The sequence below is a fragment of the Haliotis rubra genome, unplaced genomic scaffold (genome assembly GCF_003918875.1).
Source record: "Haliotis rubra isolate DU_JTF1 unplaced genomic scaffold, ASM391887v1 Scf34, whole genome shotgun sequence".
Lineage (NCBI taxonomy): Eukaryota > Metazoa > Mollusca > Gastropoda > Lepetellida > Haliotidae > Haliotis > Haliotis rubra.
The window spans coordinates 3173416-3195688 of NW_025767013.1; the positions used below are offsets into that span (position 1 = coordinate 3173416).

At 38.1% G+C, this 22273-nt stretch overlaps 1 protein-coding gene across 1 annotated transcript in view; it reads right to left on the reverse strand.

Annotated features, from left to right (window-relative positions):
- LOC124284602 (C-myc promoter-binding protein-like) overlaps positions 1-22273 on the reverse strand; it is an 86594-nt gene that overhangs the window by 63882 nt on the left and 439 nt on the right.

The following is a 22273-nucleotide window of genomic DNA, read 5'->3' on the forward strand; positions in this document are numbered from 1 at the left end:
TGTAAAAGGAAAACACTATATCATTTAACAATTGGAATGAAAATAATAATTTGTACAGTGTCTTTTTCAAATATTTCAGAAAACATTAATTTGATGAAACAAAACTGTCAAAGAAAGCACATAGATAAAAAACACACCATGCATTTACATATTTCCCTGGATTTCAAACAAGCATCAGCATTCCACTGATTTCATCCTACAGTGCTATGACATTACCCAATGAGGTCGGTTATGTATATACAATGAAGTTCTAGCTAAAGAATGATGTGGTTTTGTTACCATTCCCTTTTGTTATAAGCAAATCTGACATGTCATGCAAATGTGATAATCTAGTGTTTAATCTAGACCTTGCTAACACTGGACTTGGCTCATGGCCTTCATTAAATGCCAAAATACAATCCACTGCTAACTAAATCAAGGTCACCAGATACTGATTCAAGACACAAGCCAGTGATAACATTGGCACTGATTCAAGGTCTTCATACAAACCAGTTACAACATCAGCACTGATTCAAGGCCTTCATATAGGCCAGTGATAACATCAGCACTGAGTCAAGGCCTTCATATAGGCCAGTTGTAACATCAGCACTGATTCAAGGCCTTCATATAGGCCAGTGATAACATTAGCACTGATTGAAGGCCTTGACACAATCCAGTGGTAACATCAGCACTGATTCAAGGCCTGATAATATCAGCACAGACTCTAGGCCTTGACACAATCCAGCACTGATTCAAGGCCCTCATATAGGCCAGTGATAACATCAGCACTGTTCAGGGCCTTGACACAATCCAGTGGTAACATCAGCACTGATTCAAGGCCTTCATATAGGCCAGTGACAACATCAGCACTGATTTAAGGCCTATCCAGTGGTAACATCAGCACTGATTCATGGCCTTGACACAATCCAGTGGTAACATCAGCACTGATTCAAGGCCTTCATATAGGCCAGTGATAACATCAGCACTGATTCAAGGCCTTGACACAATCCAGTGGTAACATCAGCACTGATTCAAGGCGTTGACAAAATCCAGTGGTAACATCAGCACTGATTCAAGGCCTTCATATAGGCCAGTGATAACATCAGCACTGATTCAAGGCCTTGACACAATCCAGTGGTAACATCAGCACTTTTTCAAGGCGTTGACAAAATCCAGTGGTAACATCAGCACTGATTCAAGGCCTTCATATAGGCCAGTGATAACATCAGCACTGATTCAAGGCCTTGACACAATCCAGTGGTAACATCAGCACTTTTCAAGGCCTTGACACAATCCAGTGGTAACATCAGCACTTTTCAAGGCGCTGACACAATCCAGTGGTAACATCAGCACTGATTCAAGGCCTTGACACAATCCAGTGGTAACATCAGCACTGATTCAAGGCCTTCATATAGGCCAGTGATAACATCAGCACTGATTCAAGGCCTTGACACAATCCAGTGGTAACATCAGCACTGTTTCAAGGCGTTGACAAAATCCAGTGGTAACATCAGCACTGATTCAAGGCCTTCATATAGGCCAGTGATAACATCAGCACTGATTCAAGGCCTTCATATAGGCCAGTGATAACATTAGCACTGATTCAAGGCCTTGACACAATCCAGTGGTAACATCAGCACTGATTCAAGGCCCTGGTTCAGGTCAGTGGTAACACTGGTACTGATTCAAGGCCTTCATATAGGCCAGTGACATCAGCACTGATTTAAGGCCTATCCAGTGGTAACATCAGCACTGATTCATGGCCTTGACACAATCCAGTGGTAACATCAGCACTGATTCAAGGCGCTTGACAAAATCCAGTGGTAACATCAGCACTGATTCAAGGCCTTCATATAGGCCAGTGATAACATCAGCACTGATTCAAGGCCTTGAAACAATCCAGTGGTAACATCAGCAGTGACAAAATCCAGTGGTAACGTCAGCACTGATTCAAGGCCTTCATATAGGCCAGTGATAACATCAGCACTGATTCAAGGCCTTGACACAATCCAGTGGTAACATCAGCACTTTTCAAGGCGTTGACAAAATCCAGTGGTAACATCAGCACTGATTCAAGGCCTTCATATAGGCCAGTGATAACATCAGCACTCATTCAAGGCCTTGACACAATCCAGTGGTAACATCAGCACTGATTCAAGGCCCTGGTTCAGGTCAGTGGTAACACTGGTACTGATTCAATGCCTTGTCACAAAGCTGCCGACACCAAAGGCACAAATTCAAGGTCTGAAAACAAGGCTCTGATTCCAGTTCTAGACACAAGTTATTGATTCAAGGCAGTGAGTGAGTGAGTATGGTTTTATGCCGCTTTTAGCAACCAGCAGAAATGGGCCTCACATATTGTACCCATGTGCGGAATCGAACCCGGGTCTTCAGCTTGACAAGTGAACACTTTAAACCACTTGGCTACCCCACCGCCCTAATTCAAGGCTGTGACACAAGGCTTAGTTACAAAGGACAATTAAACAACGCTGATCATTAGATTCCTGGCAATAAATCCAGCAGGTAATAAGTCCAGCGATCCCTCGACCCTCTACCTGCGTCATAGGTAGCACAGGTTAATTGACATGAAACAGGTCATGTTCAATAAGGTTTACACCAGCTACGAGGCATATATGTCATACGCACCTCTGCATCAACATGAAGCAACATGTCACTTCAGTTATGCCTCAATAGATCTCGTATCTGCTCTGCCGACTACCTCTTCCAATCATGCCTGTGACACTACCATTGCTGTTAGGTTTGAACAAGATGGCTGTTCAAGAAAATGTCAGTTAATTTCTTACTCAGTCTTGATCATGTTCAAACCTACATGCCGTTCCCATGGTTACCGCTTACCAAAAAAAGATTTCATTAGGAAGAAAAAAATATGCCCTGGCCCCAATCACCTGTTTCAAATTGGATTATGGCCTGGAGTCTGCAAACTTAGAAAAAAAGGTAGCGTAATGTATCGAAATGTCATCAGTATTTCTAAGTAACAGCAGACAAGGAAGTCTCTAAAAAGTTTGTCAAAAACATTTTTACTGATGCCAACTACAAACATAATTAAAAAAAGGTTTTTTTAAAAAAACTTGTTATTTAGCTTGTTACAGCCATGAATGTAATGAAAAATAATTACTCACAATTTCATGACTTTCCCCAAATCCCTCTCCAGTTTGCTTCATGAAAGCCACACCCATGTTTCTGCCATATTAGTTTTCTTTACCACAATAAGATCACAAATACAACACAATATATCAACAGTAAAATGATACTTTTTACAACCCTCCCAAAACACTGCTGTTCTGTAACCTGCTAATGTGCTAGGATGATTGGCAAAGATATATTCTGTTCTGCATTCTGCACATAGACTAATATCTAGTTTCTGAAATTAACATATTTTACAGAAAAAACGTTCTTACGTTATCATGATAAAATATGAATATAAAGATGCAAATGACTTTTTCTATTTTCAGAAACTGTTGTATTAAAATAGAATTGCCAAATATTTTAGTCTTGCATGGGGTCATTAGATACATCTATTTCAGCATCTGCATGACAAACTATTCCGGCCATGCAGTTCTGGGGAAAAAGCCACTGAAATCATTTCTGAAACATCTACTTAATTCTTGATGATGTTCACCTGATGCAGACAAGAACGTTGTCTATACATTGCTGGAAATGTCAGGAATATACACCATCACTATCTCTTATCATTCCAAAGTTCAAGATGTACAGCTTCATTTCACACAAAGCAGACAAGACCAACAAGAAATATCCAGAAATGCCTTGTCCTGGCAAGAAACCAAAATCTTGTTAATCAAAACATTTTGCCCTTGTCTGGCTTTCCCAATATCCCAATGCTTGTGCTGTTATCACTGTCATATGATATAGCGTTGAAGTACCTAAACAGGTAGTGACAGTCAGAGGTGAATGCAGGCAAGTATGGGATAAAAAGTGACCAAAGATCTAAATTCACCGACAGATGGTTGACATCATATAGAACAAGTCTACAGTGAAGAATTTGCTAACTGAGAAAATACTCAGTACAGCATTGTTGAAGAAGGTTCAAGAGCAAACAAACTGTGTTTTGATACAGTGAGTATTATTCACAAAGACTATACATTAGAAAAATCAGCAACCATCAATCCAGGGCTGGGCCTTCTAATGTTTGATAAGAAGAGCAAGAATCCATGGCATACAATAACAAGCACTCAGACAGGTCACCCACAGTCACAACCTGAACATCATGCCGACCATGAATTGTCTAATGGGCAAGGCCAGGGAGCAAATAATGTCATCGCTCCACCTAAGTTCTGAAAAACTACAGATCACAGATGACCCAGTCATTGCATTGCTGTACAGAGTCGTGTCCCTTTGGCATACCAGGGCGTACTTGCACAAAGCGATCTTAGTCATATGCATGTAAAAGTCAAATCCTGATTGCTGCAATCAAGATTTTAGTTTTGTCAGCACCTGAACTGTCCTTGTTGGTTTCATAGAGTGGTAAATGTTTGAGACCTGCTTCACTTTGGGCATTTATACCGATATGAAGCTGGCATGACATCATGTTAAAGAACTACTGTTCAAAGCAGCGTAAAACCAAACTCACTCAGTGACTCACTTCAAAAACAATAGTGGACCTTTTATCAGCATGGTCAGTCAGAGAAGTCTCACTACTTATTCTTGACAATGGAGTCCGAGTGGGTGAGTTTAGTTTTACACCTCACTCAGCAATATTCCAGCTATATGGCGGCAGTCAGAAAATAATCAAGTCTTGAGCAGACATTCCAGTGATCAACAGCATGAGCATTGATCTATGCAATTGGGGTGTGATGACCTGTCAACCAAGTCAGGAAGCCTGACCACCCGATCCTGTTAAGTCACCTCTTATGACAAGCATGGGTTACTGAAGATCAATTCTAGCCCCGACCCAATGGTGTCAGAACTATTTCATTCCATTTATTACTTTTACTATACCACGTGTAGGCATTTGTGTTGAGTGTGAAAGAGTGAATAGGAAGACAGGCAGATTTTCATGATATTTACATCTACACTCTAAAATGTTTCCATTCTCAGATGATCTCACTCTAAATGCAGTGAGAAGAAAGCCTGCCGTGATTTTTTTATCCAGCAAAATGAAATAAATGCAGAGTCCAAGAACACATTCTGAATTCTGATACAACAAACAGGTTCAAGGGAATTCTAATCCAGCTTTGAACACATGCTGCATTGAGCAAATGTGGTCTTATATCAGTGCTGAAGTCTCCTGGCAATTCACCACTGCCTGCATGGGAAGAGCAGAAGCAATCACATGGGCAGATCAAAGACTTGAAGGAAGAAAGTATTAGCAACATGAACAAAGGCATGGTAATTACATCCCTCGCGTGGAATTGGTTAAAGGCTGTCAGTCTTCAAGTGTATCATGGGAAGGGAAACCATGGATTCTGTGCTGTAACTTCGGTACACGGCTCTACAAAAATAAACTATCGAAACAAAAATAATGTTTCCTGAAGACAAAAATGTCTGAAAAAATATTCAAAGAAGAACGACAAAACTGATGATCATATGAAATACTGGTACAACTCCCATTAACTAACAAGCTGCAAGGCAGATGATTCCTATCAGCACTATCTAATAATGACTTCCTGCTTGTCTCAGAACCACAAGGCTGGAACTTAAGCAAGAACATCTACTCAAATGGCTGAAATTCTAGTCTTTAAAATGCATTTAACATTAAGAGATTAACAAAACTGGTCCATACTTGCTCTAATTTCCATCCCTGGAACTACAGCATGGATTACAGGGTCCCCAACATTTCAAGTTAACTTGGAGGGAATGTAACCTTTCTACCTATGCATTTTATATTCTGTATATGGTACATAAGTAAACAACGTCTATCATTCCACCAGTATCATCATTAGCAGCAATATTACAGTAACTACAAACCATATATGTCAGGGTAGAGATTGCAATCGTAGTCTCTACTGGTAACTTTATTTGTCAAGTCTGTTTTGGAGTAAGGTATTTTGTTTTTGTTTTGCCAAGTCTGTAGAAGTGGAAACAGTCCAGTGTTATATCTGAATAAAATGCATAGTACTGTTCAGAAAAAGTGTCTTTGTTGTTTACCCACAGATCACTCGGAGTTTCTACCAGTTGAAGACGATTGCAGCCTCTACTAGTAGGATCGGAGTTTCTACCAGTTGAATTGGAAAATGTACTGGTAGAATCTCCGATTCAACCAGTAGAGACTACGATTACAATCTCTACTAGTAGGATAGGAGATTCTACCAGTAGAGATTCCGATCGCAGTCTCTACTGGTAGAATCTCCGATTCTACCAGATTGCAGTCTCTACCCTGACATATATATCATTTTCATCACCTAAGCAGGTAATTATTATAAACTTTGTGGTTAAAACATTAGGTCATTACATCGTAGGCCTGGTTAGGTTTGATTCCCAGGTGTGTGGGTGCCAAGGCCAGGTGTCACCTGGCATGATACTGCTTGAATGTTGCTAACACCAGCGAAATGTAAAGCATCTGATTGCTGATGGCATTTCTATGTAAAAATCATTCCCACATCTTCAATGGTAACACATAATCACATTTACACCCACAAGGGCCATGTAATATACATATTCACACATTACACATTGTGACAGCAAAAGGATATTATATTGTAATGATAATAATGAGTCACTATGTCAGAAAACATAAATAATTGCTCCAAGGTAGAGCCTACATAGAAACACACTTAAAGCATCCAACAGGCTATAGCTGAACAGACAGGTGGAAGACTCAGTAAGATGTTTAAGCTGTGACAGTATCACTTTCAGATTTGCTTTTGGAGATGTAGGATGGAAATAATTAAATATTAATTAAATAAACTGGATATATTTACTCTGCATCCATGCAATACCAACCTTTTCTGAACCCATCGAGTATGTTTTTGCATTCTGGACATACAAACCTGCATTATGTAGAACTCTTCTCTTTGAAAACATTTCTATAAAAGAATTATGTTTATTTTTTAAGAGAACCTTTCATCCTCTGGGTTTTTTTCCAAATGTGGAATCTGGGAACTAGATAATTTAATTTGGACTTGCTTAGGCTTTTATCAAAAATATTTTTGTTAAATATTTATTTACACAAAATTTGTTTAAAAACATTTATTTCACATGGTGTATGAGTAATGGAAGCAAAGAAAGAACATTGAAGAAAGAAGTGGTTTCCGACTGCAAGTGTGTCACATGACACCCAATCTGCAACATGAGAGGTATCATCCTGTATCATAGTAACAGCTACCTGAGCTGATTAGCAAGCTATGATTCATCTCCCTCAAGCCACTGCATGTCAGGCTGAACTTTAACTAGAGTACACATGGTATAGGCATGTATTATGACCGTAATTGGGTTCAATGTTCAGCTATGGAGGTGTTGTATCATGGCGTTGCACTATGTTTTGTTCCATACACTCATTCACTGGCTTTCAGCAATGACAGCCCCACCAAGAATGTCAGCTTCACCTCATCGCAACTCCTACCGCCCATATGCATTTGAACAAGTGGTTAAATGTGTAAACAGCTATTTGTAGAAATGGGTCATCTGGCATATTTATTCGTACCTCGGTGTTATTATTTGTCTGGCTGGACAGGACTGGAACAACATAGGGTTGCCGGGTCTCACACTGCTAGTTATCTAATGTGATTCACAGTATTGCATTGAGCAGTCAGAACTGCGGTTTGAAGAGTGAAGTCACCACCTGCATAACTCTGTCCCATAAGTTAACCATTTACTAATAGACCATGATAAATTCAGTGACAGCCCAGTATAATTACATGACTACTCCAGTAGGTAATTGTTTGATCGGCATTCTAGAAGTTGGTGAGTCAAAAATGAAACATACAACTTTATGGATGACAACTTCTTGTTTATTGCATTGAGCGACGTTTCGATGTAGATTCTTATATCGTTATCAAGCTAAAAGTGGATAACGATGTAAGAATCTACATCAAAACGTCGCTCAATGCAATAAACAAGAAGTTGTCATCCATGAAGTTGTACGTTTCATTGTTTTACTCCAGTAGGTTAGCAGTTAATGCTGTGTAAAAAAAGTAGCAGTTTGCCCATTTATTGTATAAAGGAGACAGGCACTTATCCTAAAGCAATAGACTGAACTTAAGACACCTACTTCCTTTGTTGGATCAACTGAGTACATTGTTGAGATGACTAACAATCATGAATAGCATCGAGGAGTTGACACGACACTTATATAATTATAGTAAGGACAGGATGTGACTTAACACGAGTAAGTTTCATGACAATGTGATTGGTCAATGTTCATCCCACCCTCCTTAATCATGATTACAGATGTAGTATGCCATTTGATATTGGACCATATGCAACAGAGGTATACCATGTCAGAGATGTTACTGGCTGCAAAATATGCCAGAAATAAGAAACGCAATCGATGAGTAAATAGTTCATGTGCAACCTTCTTCACTCAATAAGTCTCAATTTATGTGTGGCATTCCTATATATTAAATACTCAAAAAGCATCACACATATTTTTGAGTTCTAGTACGGATTGTTACTTCTTTTCTGTACATTTACCATACATCTAGAAAGGTCATGGTTTGAGAATTTTATACAGCACCATTCACCCACAATATTTAGACAAATATTTATTAACATGAAAGTATTTAAGTCATGATTCATTTGGCTATATATAACATGCACCACTAACCTAGTATTCAAAAAATGCATCCTAATAATTGCATCAATATGCACCAAGTGCATGTAAAAAGATAATCAAACTTGTGGCTAACCCTTAACACATATCTAAACAACATCCATCTTTGAACACATTCAATATTTATCCGGACAGTATACCCTTTTTGTTACACGTAATTTGTCCAGCATTTCTGGGATGTGAATCAAAATCAAGATATGGGTAGCTGAAGATTGTGTGTAGATTCTAACTCAAATACAAAAAATGTATATTGATGGGTGCAGGATGGAACCAGGTTTTGTCTTGTGCCACTAGATTTTCAGAGAACATGCACTAGGTGCAAGTTGAATTAAGTTATGTATTTCTAGCCTTGCATCGAGTATACAATCCTGGTGAGTTTAACCCAACTTTCACGTCATGTCAGGTGACAATATAATGAAGTATGATTAGGTGAATACTTCCCAATAACCTAAAAACTCTCATGTCTGTAAACTGTAAATATTTTTCAAAGTTCATGCTTTTCTACTGGCCGAGAGGATGGTTACATAACCCCAAAAGTGAACGAATTTATTTGACACTTATGTTTTTCGCAAGACTAATTGGGAAATCACGCAACCACCGACATACAACTTCCACAGTCCTAATGAATGGAATTCCCTAGCATGTGTACAGGTACAGAAGCATTGTTTCTTATCATTTAGACCCATTTATCGTAAACTCCGCATTTTAGAAAACATTAAAAATAGCTTAAATACATATACAAGCTTGTCAACAAGTTCTCATCCTGACTCCAGGTATATCAACACAATCCATGTCTAGACTGGTGGCAACAGTCTACAGTAATCAATGAACTTACCTTGGTATCAATAACATCTGACGAATGTCAACAATCAAACAGCAACACTCTGTCAATTGTTCAACATGACTAACACTTGTAATTATTTACAACAACTTCTGAAGTTTCTCATGTCATGATGATGGCTATTTTGACACCTTGTACTTGATGTAAATGTCAGTGTAAACAGGATTTCATGTTCTAAAAAGAATGTAGTATGGAGCTAAATTCTTTGAGTGAGTGAGTGAGTCTGGTTTTACGCCACTTTATCAAATTCCGGCAATATCACGTCAGGGGACACCAGAAAAAGGGTTTCACACATCATACCCATGTGGGGAGTCAAACCTGAGTCTTCAGTGTGACAAGCAAACGCTTTAACCACTGGGATATCCCACTGCCCCATAAATTCTTTGAAGTAAAAAATAATGATACATAGAATTAAAACAATCGACTTGGACATTGTGTGAGTATTGGACTATGAACCTTCATGGCAAGCTCTGACGTCCATAGAACTTGACTCTCATTCAATGAAGTTCACTCAAATGATCTCACACAAAATGAAGGTCAATTTTTGAACAATTTGTTACTGACAAGACAATACAGTAATGTCAAAATTCCTTGAACCTTCAACATGATAGATACATCCATGCTTCCTGGTTAACACACATCATCCAATCAGCTGACAGTGCCTAGTTTCCTGTTAGCTGCAAAAGATCTCTATTGCCATTAAAGAAAAGAAATTACTCTTCATAAATGGGCGGAATTACATAATGGCAAAATCATTTGTGTCATTTCCAGGTATTTCCTCAAACAGCCATCTATTGCTACAGCAGAGTCACCATATGATTGATGTTCCCTGTGAACATAAACACTACAAAAATAAATGGGACACTAATCAATGAAATGGGTGCAGTGGGAGTTCTCTCACAATAAACCACAGAAATCAATCAGCACAGATCAATACGGAACATGAATGATCATGATAACTCCACCACACTTCAGGCCCTCCGTTCTCTCACTGAGCATGCTCAGGATGCCCAGTGCTATGAACTAATCTTGTGTATTGCAATGTACAATTTATATACTTAGGTACTGGAATGATAATATTTACTGACAATTTATCAAGTTATTTATGAATATTTTCATTGAGAGGTGTAAAGTCAGGCATGAAGTTGATTTGAAACCATTTGGTATATGAATACTACAACTGCTTAATTGAGGTTTTTGTAAATTTAATTTACTTTGTGGGTAAACGAAGGAATATTTTCATCAGTTCATAATATACATTTGGAAATACTTGGAAACTTTTACAGAAATTTAGACATAACACGCTGAAAACCAGTCAATTCTGTAATGACAGCCATCAAAAAATTCATTACCGTGCCATGTAAAAATTTGTTTGTTTTTAGCTTGTTAGTAGCAATACTAAATTGGAAGCTGAAGTCATTTTTCTGTCCCCACCAACTACATTACAGTTAAGGCCAAAGATATCAGTTGCGTGTTGAAGTGACACACTGTTCTCATCATGTTCAGTATGTGACAATGCTTGTACTACCAAGTGAGTGAGTTTTAGTTTTATGCGCTTTTAGCAATATTCCAGCAATATCATGGCAGGGGACACTAGAAATGGGCTTCACACATTGTACCAATGTGGGGAATCAAACCTGGGTCCTCGGTGTGACAAGTGAACACTTTAACCACTAGGCTACCCCGCCGCCCCTGGGACCTAAGAAGACTCTCCAGAAGGCATGTGAAAATGATGTATATTATGACCAACACATATTTTCATTGTATATATAATGGTATTAATTCAGTTCTGGGAAAAAATAAATTTAAAGGTAATACGCAGGCAACAAAATATTAAAGAGGAAATAATGCACGAAACTTGATATAGCATGCCATTAAACCTTGAAAATTGCTTCTTGTGAGTGGCCAGGAGCCCATTACTTCTGTGTTGGGTGTTTTGTTATTCAAGGGAAAATTACTGCTGACGCACAAAGCTCCAAACACTATACAACACAGGTATTTATGTGCGTATCTATGCGTAACTCTTCTGTTGTGACATGAACATCAGAAAATGCATCAACCATTTCAACAACTAAAATCTGCATCTTCCTACAGTTTACAATTGTCAAAACAAAAGGTTGATGTTCAATAACTGTTTTTAAATTTGTCGTTCATCCACCATTTTGTATCATCTGCATGAACAAGCATGTTTACCAGGTATGACTCATCCCTCTCATATGTCAGTGTTGTTATCAGAGAACAGGTAGGTAAAACAGTTTCACAGGACACAACAGTCTGGGAGTGTACAGTCACCATGGTCACAGCCATGAAGACATTTATACAACGCATGCAATATACCAATAAACCATACTACTACATGCATTATAATAAAACTATTACACGCATCATCATCTCAAACAATCAATGCATTATAACCCATAATAATCCATGTATTACAAACCATAATGCTCAGTGCATCATGACCTATATAATCCAGAATGCTCCCTCCATCAAAACCCATAATACACCTTGCATTTTAACTAATATTACATTCATGAGATATACACTACAATAATCCATGTATGCAGTGCAATACAATCCATAATACAATACAATAGAAAAACCATAATATTCAATACTGTGGCACTATGTACCAACATACTCTAAACATGATTAAGTAGGACGTTCCAAATGTCACATGTTAAGTACATTACCACATGCATATATCACAAACTATTATTCTCAATGTAGGCAGTGTGTACACAACGAATCATCATGATCATATGCTATATGTATGTTTCACAAAACCGTAAAAAGTTTCAAATATATTTTTGCTATAATTTCCATTTATAATAGCTACTAATCTTTCTAACTGAGTTTTCTGTTAACATAATTTTCTTTTATATTTATTACCAAGGATGGGGAAGTGTACACAAGCTGACAGATACACAATAATCATGATAATGGCAAGCACAGGTATCGTAACACTTCATGTCAGCAGGGTTTGAATAAAATTTATGTCCTTAAGTCTATGATATTATGATACAGTGCTACGTAGATACTGAATGATGACTAACAACTTGTGGCACAGATGATATGAAAGTAAAGATCCGCAATAAAACTACACCTTATGTGTAGATAATCAGGCTGAATCACCCATATTTGTTTACTTGCGGCGGAAACTGATCGTGGTAATATGATTCTAAGTTAGATTAGTCCTACTGTCGGTGCTTATAACTGATTTATATCATGTGGTAGGCTAAGTCACCGTACCACATAACATATTATAGAATGACATCTGAAATGTATGACTGTCTGTGATGTGGATATCTACACGGACAATGCAAAATGTGTGTCATTACCTCACAGTTTCTAGTTAGACTCTGACCATATCAAGTATAATTCATATATCTCAGTGGACTCATACAGACATCTGTGATAAGCAATGTTAAGTGAAAGAATGCTTATTACAAACTTATCCACTAGCTCACTGTTCAGTATGTTTCAAAGACTGAAATTAAAATTGTTCTCTAGAAAGATAGGTGCATGAGTATGATCTAGCACTATTAAACCAATATGATGGTTGTAAACATCAGAAATGAGCTCCACATCTGGTGGTACCCATGTGGGGAATTGAACCAGTGCCTTTGTCACACCAAGCAAACATCTTAACCACTGGGCTACCTCATCAGCTCATAGTGAATGAGTGAGTGAATTGGGTTTTACGACGCTTTTAGCAATATTCCAGCAATATCACGGCAGGGGGACACCAGAAATGGGCTTCAAACATTGTACCCATGTGGGGAATCAAACCCATGTCTTCAGTGTGACGAGCGAGCTCTTTAACCACTAGGCTACCCTGACAGCCCCCATCAGCCCATAGAAATATGTCGGTTCAACCACTAACAGCCTAGCAAATTTCCATGACTCCTATTGTGGTGTACCATGATCTCATATGCCAATTAATATCAATTTGGGAAGGTGTTTGCTGGGAATAACAAGGTTTAAGAGCAGATGTTTGACAGATCAAGGATAATTGACTTTTCTGTCACAGATATATACCAGTACCCAGTAACGGTTTTCCTTGAAAAATACAAAAACAAACCCTTTTCAAAATGAAAGTAGCTAAACAAAAATTGAGTGACTGAATATTGCTTAACACTGCATCAGCAAATTCGAAGCTTTTCACACATGTTTAAACAATTCAGAACAATATACATGCCATACAGTAGTTGATATGTAATCATACTATACTCATGGAAACGAATAAGGGAACACATGAAAGGTACAAGTGTTCCTTTATTTATTCCCAGAATTTCACCCACAGTGCAATACATACCTTGTGAAGAAACCTGGAAAAGAATAAAGGAACACTTGTACTTTCATGTGTTCCCTTATTTGTTTCCATGAGTATATTTATTGGCATAGTTTCAAAAATCAATCATAATTAACAAATGGAAACTTTGGCAACAAATCAAATATGGTCTTTAAAGATATTGATTCATCACTTACTCAGCATGACAAAAACATATAATATCATTGATACACAAAAATCTACGGCTGATATGATATGCAAAGTCACGATAACATAATAATATTGACAGTGAGGTGACAATACACTACCTATCCTGATACAGGAATGTCAGGCAATCAGGGTAACGATCGATCAATCAGTCTTTCACTTGCATATGTCATGCACATGGCCCTCAAGTAACAAAAGCAACATTGTGATGCACTGATATTTACAGTGCACAATATGGGTAAAAGTACTAACAAATAGGTAACGCAGCGTTTTGTATCAATATGTCAACCTATGGTACCCGTACTTCTGTATTGATTAAACATCCCATCCATTCTAAAAATAAAATCAAAATATGAAGCTTGTAGACACTGCCACAGAAAGACTATTTACACTCTATTATCATAGCTCACCTTACACTGTCCTCAACTTGACAATCCAGGTCAACTCCAAGTCCCTGTGTACACAGTAAAGGTCCTAATACAAAGTACACCGGCAATCAGTGATACCCTCAATGTCACGGACAATATGAACTAGCCAATTCGAGCCTCCCCCTCAAATTCCACACATCCACAAGGCCATACGGGACCTGAGTGTAAGGTTCTGGGGCGGTCTGTGAGCACTATTGCCCCACTTTTACCTAATGGTTGTCATGAAGTTGGTGGCGAGGAATGCGTTAGCCAGGTCACAGTCCCACATATGACCTCACTCCCACAATAACAATTAGGAGTGGAGAGAGAAGCAATCCCTGTCGGCTCCTATATTGTCATGAGTACAGAAGAGTAACACTCGTCAACATACCTTAGTCACTGAACCGATCCCATCAAATATACCATGTAAATCTACATCATGTACACACAAGCAATGAAGCATTGCAGGTATACTGGCGTGTGACATTCTTTACAGTGATCCTTCGAGTATTTCATTCAGGAGTATATCTGCTGCTACTTCAAGAGATAGGACATCAAGATTATGTTTCATGAATAAGAACTCCTTCATTGAGTATTCATTCATAGCTGGGTGATGTGTCATCATACAACATGTTCAGACACTGAATTCTAGGATTTTGGGTGGCTTCAAAGTTTCTATTTTTCCTGAGTTACCAATTATCGACATAGAACACAATAGTATAGAGCTTTGTTCTTATCTCCAAAGAAAAAATGCATCATATATTGATCCTCGCTGTCTGGAAATCATTGAAATGTTGAGTGAATCATTACGGTGTGAGTCAACTAGGTCAATACCTGCCAGATAATATCATTACCATGAATTATATTCCCGGTGAATATGTGAGTTACACAATACCTGGAAGATTATCATGATAATAGCCTCATGCATATTGAATATGTGGGTTACAAAGTACTGTAATGGGAATTCCACTCAGCACCTACTGTAGATAGCTAAAAGGAGAAGGAAACAGCCTCTATCTGTCTCATACTGCACTCTACTTACATTTGTATTTAGAAACCTCATCTGGCAAAAGTGACAATGTCGGAGATATCATTTTACATGGGTCATCAGGGCAATGTTTCATTACTCATGAACATGAACTGCTTTATAGGAAGTTCAGATCAGGCTAGGTCTCAGGCTGGATACGGGCTGACAAAATCACATTCATAATCTGGGCATACCAGGATTCGAAATATGATCATAGGCTTTGGGCATTCCCAAGGGATGCAACACTGCACAGTGGACTGTGGCATCAAAGATGATTGGGCCACCATTGCCAAACAATTAAAAAAATCTACACAACATTACAGGGCTTCAAACATAAGCTTGTTCTTGGATAGCCTGCTGATTGAACTGTTTGCTCATCCCATCTATGACCTGAGTTCGAATCCCCATGTGGATACAATGTGTGAAGTCTATTTCTGTTGTCCCCTAACATGATATTGCTGGTATAGTGCTAAAAGCGGCCTCAAACTAACCTCACTCACTCAACTTGATACTGTGCGACATATTCACCTTTATTCAGTGCAGGTTAAATCACACAACAGCATCACAGTGGACTGGTAAGCATGATAAGCATGTATAATTGTTTGCTCCATCCAGCAACCAGCTGGATGCAGTCCAAAGCCTGCCACAACACACCTGGCTGGGTGACAAGTGCATGTCCATAGTAACAACACTGACGCATGACAAGTTCACTATATACCATGTTTGTGCTGACCATGCTAACGTGATCATGACATGAAACCAAAACAATGAGCAAAGTGTTTCCTGAAAACTTTTCTGTTGATTGTTTTTTTTTTTAACTGCCATGAAATATCCTACTTTCAGTCCTGGTTGTTCTCATTGCATAAGTAGTGGTGGTGACTACGTACACGTTCAAAGTCATCGACTTCTTGACTCTATGCTCATTTATCAAACGAAAATTAATTAAACATACTAAAGCATTTCCATAAACACTTTCCACAAATGAAATATTTTTTAGACTCATACAGGAGCAGTTTGATGTTGGCTAAAAATCATAAGCATCAAGTAGTTTGGCAGCGAAGGGATAACATGTCTGCAAATATTCCTGATTATAAATTAAGAAAAATGCAATTGAAGTCAATTAACACCACCTCCAGACTAAACTGAAAGAGAACAGCATCCCCACTGCAGATAAAATCAGATGGTGCCAGTCCAGAAACATTTAAATCATGATGGGGCAGTATCATTCCATCATGATCATACATCAGTTGTGAAACATTTTGAAATCATTTAGGCAAAGCTGCCATAATGTGTCCTTAATATGGGAATTGTGAGTGATTAGGCCTAAAAAAAAAAGCTTGTGGTTCCGATTTCCCGACCGACCCTAAATATTCCCGCTGAGCCTAACAATTTTACTCACCACATAATAAATGAAATTTATTTTCTTACACATGAGTAATGTAAAAATATTTTGCAAAAAAAACCAAACCCCTACCTACCTACCCTAGTTCTGAAATGTAGGAAATCAGAACCACAACATTTATTTTGGGGGGCCTTATCAGCTAATGATGCATCATTTAATTTGGCAGCTACTTGGAGGGATTGGAGTATATCCCAAAACTTTTCATATTACTGTCAGACAGTGACATATTCCTCACACCTTGTGACTTAAATCACACTGCATATCAACAAGAACATTCAAAAACCTCTTTCATCATATTTGTCTAGTAACATGAATTATCACGAAATTTGAATCATTCATTCTGCCAAGAGAATCAGAAGTCCATCCTATATCATGTTTCATTTTACTGAGAGTAAGACAGTCTCATATTTACTTTTCTTCCATACTGTGTGAAATGAATCATGAAACGAGACACCCTTGATCCTCTCCCGAGCTGGGAGTCACAATCTGTACTAATCCCAATGACAATGACATGGAATACCTCCCGTAACCTGCACCAACAGCCGGTCGGTATCATCCAATACAGCTGTATTACCTGGACCCAAGAATGGCCACTGAGTGTTCCCTGCGTGTAACACAAACATACCTGACCAGTGACACAACCCATATGGCCCTCACCTGCGGGGCATCGTCAAGTGACAAGCAAGAATTATTTACCTGACAAGGTCAGCGTACACATCGTCTGTATCTCTTCCTACATTCCTGTGTTTGACGGAATCAATCTAACAATCCTCAGCTCCAGACAGATCCACTTAACCACATCTTGGCCAGGGGTAATCATTAATGTACAGAATCTCACTTTTCTTGTTTGATAAGTGTGCAGACTTGACCAGACAGCTCACTTAAATCACCTTCACAAGAGAACTGTTCTCAAGTGGATAATTCAATTAGCATCATCTCAAAACTGTCTTCTCAGGAACTTGGAAGGGATATTGAAGTCAATATTTGTTAATTTCCAATAATCAATGCTGTAAGATGCACAATGCAGACACATATTGTTAGAGAAGAGATGATTTTGTGACCAATGGCAACAACAGCACACAACATATCAAAATACACATGAAACTGCTAAATATACTGCTAGCTAAAAAAAACCCTGTGTAGCATGAACTATATCACCAGGGCACAAAACATGAACTTTGGCAAACAAAGTTCTCAATTTCCATAATTCCTTGTCATAATATTTCATTATGGAAATACAGATGACGTATACAGTGGTTTCCATTGGCATACTGTATATTACCAGCAGACATCTTTTGCAGCATGCAAGGTTTCATAAACTTGATCAAAAGGTGAACATTAGGAATCAACTTCAGTTCTGATAAATAACCTGTAGACAAATACATGTATTTACCTCATACACCAACTCTAGCCTGTGATTCTGACACACAAATATCTTCCTGCAAACAAGTGTTTATGAGTAAACACCTCCGTCACTATGGCAACTGTTCCTGTAAACATCTACCACATGCCTGCTGCCTAACGGGGTACACGACCAACACGAAGTTACCTAACCTAGTCATTAGTGTGCTGTGAAACAGCCAAGATACTGCTAAAGCCATTACTGATTTTACCATATGAGAACGAAATTATCAAAGCACTTTTTTTAAGATTCCATGTCTTTTAATGGTGCTAACAGCAACCCCAACTTATAAGATAGATGAATGTAGGTCCTATAACAATAAATAATTGTTCAGAACAATGTACAGTGTATAGAATTTCCTTTCAGTGTGATAGATGTAATCTGTTGAGCATGAATGTATGTAATGAGTTGTTATGATAATAGCACAGTAGCAGGAAGGTTAATAGAGGTGCCTGGTATCCAAGAGTCTTATTACAACCCAGCACATTAGTTCCTCCAACAGGTCTAGTGTTTTAAAAAAATATATAGGTCTAACTTTCTTTGTTATTGCAAGAAGTCATCGTTGAATTCTCATAGTTCAGCGCATTATCTAAACATCTTTGCCATGTATGCCCTAATTACTTGAAAATAACTGATAATGAAGTAAAAAGGACACAAGCAAAACCTGCCAGGTTCTCTCTTTTTCAGTGAATATTGAATATTCAGATATAGTTCTGAAAAAATGGGAACTGAACCACCGATCTGTTCTCAATACAGACAAGGTCTTAGAATTGTGCTACTCCAATTTGAAAAAAATATCTGTAAGATATGAAGGATGAAAATATGAGTCCTAAAAAATGTCCAAATCTACAATATTATTATGCATGCAGGTTTAAATTGATGGGCATGCCCCTTACCTTATATCCAAAGAAATGTCATAACAGGTTGAAACAGACATCTGAGAACACTGTGAGCGGTAAAATTAATTAGGTGCTAAATTTAAAGACATTGATTAATAAGTTGTGATTTGGTTATGCTTGTTGGAATAATCAAGGTGTAGGTAATGTCCAGCCTTCTTCTCTCCAAATTCATGCTATGTCTGAGCAGTGCTGGAATAGTGCTACTTCTTAAAGTTCTTAAATAGACACACATAGTTGTTTTACTAAGATGTGTAGTTGTTTGGGAAAATTACATTAATATCATTTAATTCACAGCTTTGAATAGACTGCCTCCGTGGTGTAGTGGTTAGACCGTCCGCCCGGAGAGCGGAAGGTCGCAGGTTCGATCCCCGACCGCGTCTTGCCAAAAGACGTTTAACTATGGTACTTGTTGGTCCCTGCCTGGCGCTTGGCATTAATGGGTACAACAAGGACTGGTCGGCTCAGAGTCAGTATAATGTGTCTGCGTGGGTTATTCATGCTTCACTGCGGCATGGCATCTCAGTTTGCTAGCACTATAAAACCAGCTTGAGTCTGGGCTAGTACAAGCAGCCGCACATACACATACACACGCATGCACGTCGTCATATGAGCGAAATATTCTCAAGAACGACGTTAAACCCAATTTCACCTCACCTCACAGCTTTGAATAGGTCTCAAATGCTACAAGGAACTGAAACAGGTAGATATGACGGCATTGCCTAACTGGCAGCTAAAACATTTTGGATTGTGACGTTAGATTACAATTTACAATCATGTAAACAAACACTCCAAACTATTACTTTACTTACTAACATGCCGTCAGTGATGGTAAGAGACAACATGACATCCTCATCTTTCTCTTCCTTTCCCTATATCAGATTCCACCACAGATGTTTACATCCAGTAGGGTAGTCTGTCTCACAGTCCTTGAACCACATTAGTTTCCCTACTGCCTAGCCCTCTCTGCAATGCTATTGCTCAAGCCCTAATTGAAGCAAGTCTAGAATTTCCTCAGGTTCAATCCCTGTTCACCCTGGGGTTCCTTTAGAAATTAAAAGTTTTTTTGTTGCTATATAAAGCATATATATTAGTGGTGGTTCGATTAATTGCAAAATATCGAAGATTGGTCGCAGAGCCTAAACGACCAAGCAAATAGATCATATTTTCTCATAATCAAACACAAACAAGTTTGGAACACTTGTTTGCATTAACAATATTTGTTCACAAGGTTGGTTTTGTCTGTTACATTTCATAAGCACAGCAAGCTCATTCAAAGTCACGATTGAATTTATCTAAAGACTCCAAGAAATTTATGTTCCTTACATACTGGTCATCCTTTAAAGATGCAAAATTTGCAAATGCATTTTGTGCAGTTTGCAAAAGAAACATGTTTTCTTTCTTTTTTTTGTGCATTAACAAACAAAACCAGGAAAATTTGTTAAATGACCAATTATTTTCGATGATTGGTCGGTTGTAATGAACCAATCATCAATTTTGAGATTTTAACCAATTCCCAACACTAATATTATATATTCAGAGACTAGCGTTAGTCTACCAGTAGGGCTGTGTATTGGCAAATAAAATGTATTGCAATACATATAGTGATATACTGGCTGCAAAAGTTTTTGACAGTGACACGCAATGACTGTAGTTTAATTTGTTCAGGTAGATCCTATTTTCCACATACTCAGGCCCAAAACATTAAATGTTATGTTTCTCATGATAGCAATCTCAAAGGAGGTTGGAGAATCTGATAGGTGTATACTGGTAAACATAGTAAATATATTTCAAAAGGGTCTCAAATGATGCTCTTCGACTTGAAACACACCACAGTTATCTTTCATTATTATAAGGGAATATCAGACTGGCTGAAAATCAAGTATATCTGAATTTGTTAGGAAAATATCATTATTCCTCATCATTATTCAGTTATTAGACATTTTAAATGATTTTGTACATTTCAGTACACTAAAAACACAATTTGACATGTCTTTGGGGGAGAAAATACCCCCACAATGCTACCAAATCAAAGATAATGATTTCTACAGATTAGTTATTATCAAATGCCTAAAAATAAACACCTGAATTTGTCCAATAGTTCTGTGCATGTATGCATCACTGCAATTGCTGAATGTATCAGGCATCACAACTGCAGTGAAATCTCTAGGTTTGCACATTTGATGTTGAACCCCAGAAAACAGACAATACATCTATATTTGGGACCGTTCATAATTTATGGCTGGGGCCGATGATTTTTATGGAGAAGCATGTACAATGTGAATGACTCTCCCCAAAAAAATTATGTACAAAGTAAGTGACCCCCTTGCATGTCATGTACAAAATCAATGACCCTCCTCTCCCTACCAATATTTTTTAAGCATAATTTTTAAATATTACTTTGTACAAAATTGGCTGACCCCACCAAGAAACGTGTACAAAATTGATTCCCACCCCCACCCAACTAAAATGGGTGACCCCCTTAAAATCATCATCACACACATTCTCAAATGTAGATACAGTTGTGGGTAAGACTATAAGAGTTCCGACCGTAATCCCCGCTTGAATTGTATTCTATTTATTAGGGTTATTTCGAGGGTTTAGGGTTAGGTTTGTGGTTAGAACTTAGATTTTAGGGTTAGGGTTTAGTATAGGCTGTTTACAAAAAACATTGGCGTATATTCTTTGGGATATAATGATTTAAAGAAATACGGGGGTTACGGGTGGAAATCTTTCCCAGTTGTGTACTTGTGATTCCATGTGATGAGTGTGGTTTGACAGCATATTGTCTTGATATTTTGCAATCAGTTACAAAAGAAGTCATTAGACGTACTAGATCCATCAGACAACGTGTGGGCAGTAATAACCAAGATCGATGACCAGAGGTGGCATGCACTCAGTTACGTTTAGATTGGAACATTTCCAAATAGTCAGATACTAAACATGTCCAAAACACGCCAATAGTCATGATCATAGCCCACATCTTGGATACCTGAAGATCAATCGGCCATAATCTCTAATACAAGATTAAGTAAAGCCATTGGATCAACAGTGTTTACAAAACACGCA